The sequence below is a fragment of the Octopus bimaculoides genome, chromosome 2 (assembly GCF_001194135.2).
Source record: "Octopus bimaculoides isolate UCB-OBI-ISO-001 chromosome 2, ASM119413v2, whole genome shotgun sequence".
Taxonomy (NCBI): domain Eukaryota; kingdom Metazoa; phylum Mollusca; class Cephalopoda; order Octopoda; family Octopodidae; genus Octopus; species Octopus bimaculoides.
The window spans coordinates 36,041,754-36,051,381 of NC_068982.1; the positions used below are offsets into that span (position 1 = coordinate 36,041,754).

At 34.4% G+C, this 9,628-nt stretch overlaps 1 protein-coding gene across 3 annotated transcripts in view; it reads right to left on the reverse strand.

Moving 5' to 3' along the window:
• The window catches only part of LOC106884360 (endoplasmic reticulum mannosyl-oligosaccharide 1,2-alpha-mannosidase), a 67,780-nt gene that overhangs the window by 29,258 nt on the left and 28,894 nt on the right, over positions 1–9,628 (reverse strand). The window contains exon 1 of one of the 3 annotated variants that reach the window (XM_014935709.2): positions 4,739–4,967. The exons of the other annotated variants lie outside the window; for them this stretch is intronic. The gene's annotated coding sequence lies outside the window, so the exon portion shown is untranslated. Of the gene's footprint in view, positions 1–4,738; positions 4,968–9,628 lie in introns of those variants that run through there. 3 annotated transcript variants of the gene reach the window in all.

Consider the following 9,628-nt stretch of genomic DNA (forward strand, 5'->3'; position numbering starts at 1 on the left):
GTAACTGTAAACAGCTGAATACTTGTCAGTGATTGGTTGAAATTATTGAAATAAGACAATTTTTTACATGAAATAACTTCGAATACAAAACTTTTTTTCTGTTCTATAACACAAAATAGATAAGTATACAAAGTTTGAAAGTCTTTCGGTACCAAAAACACTACATAAAACATAAATGAAAACTGGTGCCCCCGTTTTGAACTAGATCCATTTACTCTTTAGTATTTCAAGATATTTTTATGTAATTTTGGTAAATATATCTGTTAAAATGAGATGTCAGTATTATTTTCATTTTTGTGTAATTTAGACGACAGTTTATTCACTGCACCCTGTATATATATTTGTATATGCACACACACATTTATAGATACATACTTAGTGGTTAGACTGTTGCACTCACAATCACTATTTCATGGGTTTGATTCCCAAAGTAGGTGGTGTGTTGCGTTCTTCAGCAAAACACTGAAAAGCACATTGTGACCAGTGAGGTGTAACATCTGATAGTCTGATCAGTCACATGAAAATATGATAATTTTATATATATATATACACACACACACAGGTACAGGCATGGCTGTGTGGTAAGAAGCTTGCTTCCCAACCACATGGTTCTGGGTTCAGTCCCAATGCATGGCATTCTGGGCAAGTGTCTTCTACTATAGTCTCTGGCCGACCAAACTCTTGTGAGTAGATTTGGTAGATGGAAACTGAAAGAAGCTCTTTGTATATATATATATATATATATACATATATTTATTCACATGTGTGTGTATCTTTGTGGCTGTGTTTGCTTCTCCCCCCGCCACCATTGCTTAACAACAGATGTTAGTGTTTACATCCCCATAACTTAGTGGTTTGGAAAAGAGACTGATAGAATAAGTAAGTACAAGGCTTACAAAGAATAACTAAAACCATTTAAGGTGGTGCTGCAGCATGGCTGCAGCCAAATGACTGAAACATGTAAAAGAATAAACACACACTCACACATATCATCATCAATCAGTTGGATGACTTGCCTGGACTAATAAGTCATATTGGTTTTTTGATAGCTGAATGTCTCATCTGTGGACATGACAGCAGTAGTTTGCAAACAGAAATGATTGATTCTCCTGGTCACTGACAGTCTGTTGACTGTTCATCTGCTCACCATCTACTGACATTTGCCATTTATTCAATAAGCTCATCTGCTGAAATAGTTTACATCCATCATACTGATTCCCATGATTTCAATGTAACCCTGTCTCGGGTGGTTAGCAAGTGCTTAACCTTGTCAAGGGGCTCCCCATGATTTGCTAACCTCTAATTAACCCAAAGCTGAGATCCTGAAAGGTGCTACTACTCTAGGTCAGAGTAGACCTAGGAACAATAGCAGCTAAGAGGTGGTTCTGCATTCCTCAAAACTTTGGAACTCCTGAACCAGGGACCCACTAATGGATGCGGGTCATACTCAGAACTTAATACACAGATATATATATATAAAAAGACCCTCTTTGGTCATGAATGGCCATGGGACTGCACCTAGAAACCTCCCCTCTGAGGCACAAGTCCGGGCAAGGTTGTTTATGGAAAACTAGCAGTTACCCATGCATACCAACCTTCCCTTAAGTTATAGACTAGTTTCATCAAGTTAAAAAGTAAAAGAAATACAAGATTATTTTTAACTTATAACTGTTGTCATATGAATATGTGTGAATGTAGTAAATGTTCAATACAGTGATACCTTGCAGTACGAGTTTAACTTATTCCATGACCGAGCTTGTTTTACGATTTACTTGTTTTACAAATCAATTTTCCCCATTGAAATTAAAATATAACTAATCCATTCCAGCCCAACAAAACCACTTTTTTATAGGCTTTAACACAGAAATGGTGTAGTTTCTAGGAAAATGACAATTGTAAAATCAGAATAAAAGAAAATGCAAAAGAAATATGTAAAGTGGTTTTATAAATTTAATTACCTCAAAGATGGGATGATTTGTGTGTGAGGAAGACGATGGGGCAGGGAGGAGGAGGATTATTGTTTGGAAGGAGAATCTCTTTCCATTATGACTGCAGGAAGAAAGAACAATTTCTGACATTTTCTCTCACACTTTGCTTAATTTAGGCATTTTGGACACACTTTCTTCACTTTTCACACTTGCAGGTTGTTTCATTAAAAACATCAAGAGAAGTTTGCTTTTTCCTGCCTTTCAAAATGTTACGAAAATGTTCCAGAGCAGTGTCATTAAATAAAGCACAACTTGTAAATATGTTTTCTGGATGATATTTTTCATTCAGAAACATACTGCCACTTTGTCAACACTGCCTTTATGTCACTCGTAGAGATAGCCTTCTCTGCTACACTGTCCTCCTCCGGAGAACCAATGTTGTCCACCGCATCCGAATGTTGCTGCACCTGAAGCTGCAGGAGTTTGTGTTGTAAGCTCTTCTGAGTATTCCTTGATGAGATCATTAATGTTCCCTGGACTTGCCAAGAGACACTATCTCCTTGACTACAAGTGTCTCACACTCAAACCCTTCAAAGTCCCTTTTGCATATGCAGTCAGACCACAGTTTCCTCCTTGTAGAATTCAGCGTTCTCTTTGTTACACCCTGCTAGGCCATATCGATGGTTTTCAGACAGTTAACAACATTGTAGTCTCCACAATCGAATCCCCTGGGAGTTGATCTTCATTGATTCACAGGAGAAGCAATTTTTCCATCTCTTTGTGGATAGATGTGCGTTGTAACAGCCTTGATCTTGTCCTTTTTCTTCAGGATGGTGCAGATCATTGACATACTTTGGTCATATTGACATGCTATGTCCACTACACACACTCCTCTCTCAAGTTTATCAATGATTTCCTTCTTCAATTCTATCATAATCAGCTTTTTCTTTTTCTCAACATTGTCTTTTGCACTAACCTTCTTGGGACCAATAGCTAACACATTAGCTATTATAAAATAATAGCAAAAAATGCACAGAACTAAAAAAAAACTCTGGGAAAAACACAACAAGATAAACATGTGAACTGAGCGATTGGGAGACTGTGTACGAGCTTAGTGTTAACTAGTGGTCACTTGTATGAAACTTGCTTGTAGTGTGGATTTCCAGTCGTACTTCAAGACAAAAATATGCATGAGCCTAGGCTCATACAGCAAATTACTCGTACAATGGTGCACTTGTACTGCAAGGTTCTATTGTATACAGTTGTAGCTAAGAAGGAACTTATTTAATTTGACAAGTAGTTCAAAGAAAACTAACGGCACAGAGTATCTAGAACAGTGTTTCTCAACCATTTTTTTTTGTTACCTATGGACCCCATTGATTCCTAATTTCACTCTACTAAACACCCCCCACCCCATAGCCATTTGATACTTAAAGCTCCTATTACATTTTTTGAATTAAATATCATTAGAAATTGTTTTGTAAAAATTGTTAAAATGTTTTGTACATTGCAGAAGTATAACCAACTTAATGCACATACATTTTAACAACAAAATCTTATATGGATCCCACAGGGTTATATGGATCATTGTTGAGAACCACTGATCTAGAATGACTACATGATGAAGAATATTTTCATGTTTTAATTAATCCAATGAAATCAAACACCAACAGTCGAAACTATTTTAAGCAGCTGTTCTTTGATGGTTGTATCAAAATATTTTAGCTGAGGCTATTAGGAGGCTGAAATAAAATACAAAATTATTTTCTTTTTCAATTAGCAACTGTCCTAGATTGGTTTATAAACATAATGGAAATGAGTAAGCTTAAGAAATATGATTTAAAACTAATTAAGGAAAGGAAAGTTTACATGAAAATAGTCAAATCCTATGGGAAACTTGCCAGTTTAAGGTTTGGGTTAAGTTATCAATATTCCATTATCAATATTCTTATGGCTTCTTTTACATACAGTAATTTAGCAGTTTCTCTATCAGACTCAGCTTACTTTGATTAATTGTGACTATTTTAAGTTTTTCTAGTTTTCCTCGGTGTACTTCTATTCAAATTACTATTTATATCTGTTAGCTACTGCAGATTTTGAATGTAACTATATTTTACTGGAAGCTTTAGTTTAATATGGTAGTAAACAACTATTTTTAAAACAGCTGTAGCATCTTGAAATTAGAAGAAAGTAGCCAGGACTAATTAAGAGATAGTAAAATCCAAAGATATTGACAAAACAGTGAAAACCATCATGATCTATATAAATATTAGATTCACAATCTCTTGTGATCTTTCATAACAACCACACAGACTCCATTGCAAAGATTATATTTTCTCAAAGACAGAAATTCAATCTTAAATGGTAGCTGACACTATGAAACATATATGCACCTTTCACTAGTGTAGGACTCATGTACCTAGCATAATGCTAGGTACGATTTGGACCTTTCTCAAAGTAAAAGGTATTGTAGGACAATCCCAAATATTTCTGACTGAGAAAACTTAATGCATGTTACACAGCTGGGCAAATACTAAATGTGAACCACAGATCCACTGCTCCAGTAATACCTGCCTGAGCTTAGTTTGGCGGTTTGGGTATCTTTTACTTGTTTCAGTCTGGGGTACTGCCTTAAAAGGTTTAGTCAAACAAAGTGACCCAGTACTTATTTTTAAAGTCTGATATTTGTTCTATCAGTCTCTTTTGCAGAACCACCAAGTTATGGGGATGTAAACAAATCAACACTGGTTGTCAAGCAGAGGTGGTGAGGGATCAAACACAAAGAGACACACACACATATATGTACTCACCTCTTCAGCAAGACACCTGCTCCTCTCCTATCAGTTTCTTATTCCTCTCGTCTATACTTTGCTCAGTCAAGGGGTCTTATCTTGTGGGCATTTGGTGACTTTTCCTGAGCTGCTGCTACATAAAAAGTGCCCAGTACACTCTGTTAAATGGTTGACATAAGGAAGGGCATCCAGCTGTGGAAATCATGCCAAAACAGACATAGAACCTGGTGGAGCCCTCTAGCTTGTTTGTTCTTAAACCAGCCAATCCATGCCAGCATGGAAAAAAGGACATTAAATGATAATGATATATATATATATATATATGTATGTATGTATGTATGTTATTTCTTTATTGTCCACAAAGAGCTAAACACAGAGGGGACAAACAAGGACAGACAAAAGGATTAAATCGATTACATCAACACCAGTGCATAACTAGTACTTAATTTATCGACCCCGAAAGGATGAAAGGGAAAGTTGACCTCGGCGGAATTTGAACTCAGAACGTAACATCAGACGAAATACTGCAAAGCATTTCGCCCGTATGTATGTATTTATATATACACAACAGGCTTCTACACAGTTTCTATTTACCAAATTCACTCATAAGGCATTGGTTGACCCAAAGCTACATTAGAGATACTTGTCCAAAGTGTTGCATAGTAGGACTGAACCTGAAACCATGTGGTTGCAAAGTGAGCTTTTTAACCACACAGCTTGCCCAGTTTGTTCCTCTATGCATGTAAATTTTGATGGTGGCCTAAGTAGTAATAGGTACGTGTATGCTATTGCATGTAGATCTGAATTAAATGGAGTGGATAGTATTCTTAGCATGGAATTGTACAAGCAGAGTGGGGTGTCATAGATGTATCAGGGTATTTAGTGATGTAGTGCCAGGGACTGTGGGTTGTAACTTACTTAACAATGAACTAGAGGCAATTCTATGTAGTTACTTCACCTGATATAAATAGCAGCCTAATTTTCTTTAAACTACTTTCTACTGTTTGATGCCTGAATGTTTGAGATGAATTATAAATAAATTTAGGACTATTAACCCCATTTTTTGAGATGAAAAAAATCTTCCAACATTTGCAGATACTTATTCAAATATTGAATACTGTTTCCTCTCTGAAAACAAGGCTTAACCCTTTTTTCTTAACCAGATTTCTGTTGAACCACACAGCATTTGTTTCAATTAATTTTGAAAATAATGAAGAATTTGGTAAAACATCTTGGTTGTTACTAAGCTAGTCACTGGAACATAAACTAACAAGGAATTTTAATTTAGATCACTTTATATAGAAAGTTTGTTTCATAGAAATAGGGGCAGTCTAGGTTGTATCAAAAGAGTTAATGTCTGAAAAATTATGTTCCTGTCTGAAAAATTATATTACTGTCTTAAAAAAAAAAAAAAGAAAAGGAAAGCACACTGAAGAATTTAATTCTATTCTTTCTTCCCGCTATAAACATTTATGTATCCTTCCCATTATAAACATTCATGTATCTTCTTGGGAAACTTCTATTATCATCATCATCATCATCATCGTTTAACGTCCGCTTTCCATGCTAGCATGGGTTGGACGATTTGACTGAGGACTGGAGCAACCGGATGGCTACACCAGGCTCCAATCTAATTATGTAAAGTTGAAATATTTTTTCTTACTTTCAATGCCAACAATGACACCAGAACAAAGAGGGTTTATATGTCAATGCTTGCTGACATATAACAGTGACCAGGTTTTCGTTATAGTAGAAATATGGATTTCTTACATGAACCAAAGAAATGTTTAGAGGAAGAGAAATAATCTAGCATTTTTAAGAGCATCAATAATCAGCGAGGTGAGATATTTACAGTTGAAAACAAAGCTGAGTGGGAAACTTGGTTTGCAAAGAACTTCTTATCTACTGTACTTGCCATAATTAACAGAAATACAGAAGTATCTTGCAAGATTGATGGCTTTAATAATCATCATCATCATTTAACATCTGTTTTCCATGCTGGCATGGGTCAGACAATTTGCCTGGAGATAATAAGCTGGAGAGTTGCACCAGGCTCCAGTCTGTTTTGGCTTGGTTTCAATGGCCGGATGCTCTTCCTAACACCAACCACTCCACAGAGCATACTGGATGTCTTTTACTTGTCACTGGCATGGGTGCCTTTTATGTGTCACTGACACAGGTACCTTTTATGTGTCACCAGCACAAGTGTCTTTCACGTGTCACCACCACAGGTGCCTTTTATGTAGTATTTAAAAACTGTTGGAATCTATCAGATGAAATAGATTTACCTAATAACATACAACTAGTTTATAAATAGTTTTATTCACTTGATCCTCCATTCCGTCTCGTCATCATTAATATGGCTTTCATTCTGAAATATCTGTATTATAGAGTCTTTCAAGTGACTCGATCTTGTATCATTGTCACTGAGGCTTAATGCTTTCAGATATGACTTCATGTCTTCCTTTCTAAGATTCCTCTTGCAAATATCTTCTATGACTAACTCATATTTTTTTCACTCAGAATGCATCATCCAATTCCATTATGCCTATACAAGTACAGTCATTTCTCCTTCACATATCAGTTCATGCTTTTCAAAATCAGTTGCTTTCTCAACTCACTTGCACTGAACCATTTTTATAAGATAATGTTACACATCTGATATCTAATATTAAACTGAATTTTTTCTAATCACTACAAATCCTCTATATTCACTCCCCATTTCACTGTTATTTGGCATTACAGTGCTTATGTATGCCTTATAGCCTGTCTTTTAAGCTGAAAGTGAAGTGCTTTGTTATCTCAAAAGTTAGTAAGTTAGTAAAATGTAAAGTATTTTCGATATTATTTCCAAGAGAGACATTCATAAATCTATCAACAATAACCTTTAAAAATTTTGCTACTCTTAAAGTTTTAACAATAATAAATAAAACTGCACTGTTTCAAGAAAACCATGATTAAAAACAAACAGTAATTTGAATATAAAATACTTCTCCACTGAAGTAGCAAGGTTCAAAATTAAACAACAGGAGTGCAAAATATATGTAGAATTAATTAATCAATTTATGTTAAGGTTGCAATTGAATATTTGCTGAACAATGAAACCACATGCTTATTATAGAAGTCTTATAACTCAGTAGAGAGTATGGACATGATCTGTAAACTTCTTAAATGTGTATGGAGCAAGTTAACTTAGTAGAGCTAATTTTGATCCAAGTGACATAAATAGGAAGATTTACATTCACTATTGCAAGTCAACGAAACAGTACTTCTAATATTTATAACATGATTTATATTTTTAAAACTTGTATCTACGTGAAGCAGTTGTCATTTGAACCAGATCAAGGATTTTGCTTGTTTGGCGATTACTTTCAATGACATATGTTAAATATGTTAATATTGATGATGTGTAATAAGTGAGAATGTGCTATAAGAATGTAGAAGAGAGGAGACAAGTTAGAACAGTGGTTCATATAAAATTCTGTTAAAATATATGTGAAATAAATTGCTTAAACTTCTACAATACACAAAATATTAAAATTTTTTAAAAATACAATTCCTATTAATATCTAATTATAAAAATACAGTAGGATTTTTTGTTATATTCATTGAATGGCTATGAAGATCTAATAGAGTAAAATAGGAATCAAAGAGGTCCATGGACAAAAAATGGTCCACTGAGTTAGAAGTAGATCCACAAATTATTTAAGACTTTATGAAAGCAGTTCTCCTGCATGCTGAAGAAACTAGAGCTGTTACTAGTAAGACTATTCTAACCAATTTAACACGTTTTATTATTATTATTATTATTGAGTGAGAGAGCAGTGCATGCCATCAAAGTGACACTGGGGTAAAATATACGAAGCCCATTATACCCATCATGACTACCCGTCTGATAAGGGTACACCAGGCACATTGATTGATAATATTGAACTTATCATAATATTGAATAAAGTCTCAAAAAGTCACATAATCATCATCTATAATTTCTGAAGTTCACTTTCCTATATATGTGTAAGTCAAATGGAAATCATTGAGGTAGATTGTTATGGCTAATGCTCTTCCTATTGCAAACTGTCACCTGTTTTCAAGCAATTTTGTTCATAAAGTTTAAATTTCTTACACCTGTATCAGCTTGCACTACATGTAAGCATAGCTCAAATCTTGTCTCATCATTAATGCTAAAGTTAGGCTTTTTTGCAATCACTTATACTACATTTCCAATAAACCTAGCTCATTCTATTTTTCTTTTTTTGAGCTCTTTGCAAATCTTGGTTTATTTTAAGGCAATTTCATAAGATGTCATTATGTATTATCATTGGGAAAACGTGTACGTAACCAATTACAAACTCTTTTGAACACTAGCTGCATGGATATAATCAGCTGATCGCTTCAGACAGTTAATGACTGTATATTTGAACAAAAAATATACTCTGTTTTTAACTTATAGCCACATGACTCTTACAGAAAGGTGTTATCTTCAACTACTTAATAGTAGTATGTAATAGGACAATAAACTTAAATCTTTCTTTGAAATATTATGTTCAGCATTGAAATAAAGATGCTGTTAATCTGGAAGCTTGTTCTCAAGACTAGAGATGACTGGGATGAATATTAGCATCTTGCTGTTTATGTTTAATTCATTTAACATTTCTACAATCAAATTTTTGCTTCTTAATTACAATCAGGCCCCCAGCTATTATATCAGCAATCATCTGCTGTTTCCATGCGTGACATCACGTGTGAAATTGTAGTAACTTATAGTATCAATGAAATAAATTCTATATAATTCCATTAACACATCATTCAAATTTTACTGGATCAATTCTTTTTTCTCTTGTTGTCCAACCTGTTTAAAGCTGTATATATACATATATATATATATATATATATATATATATATATATA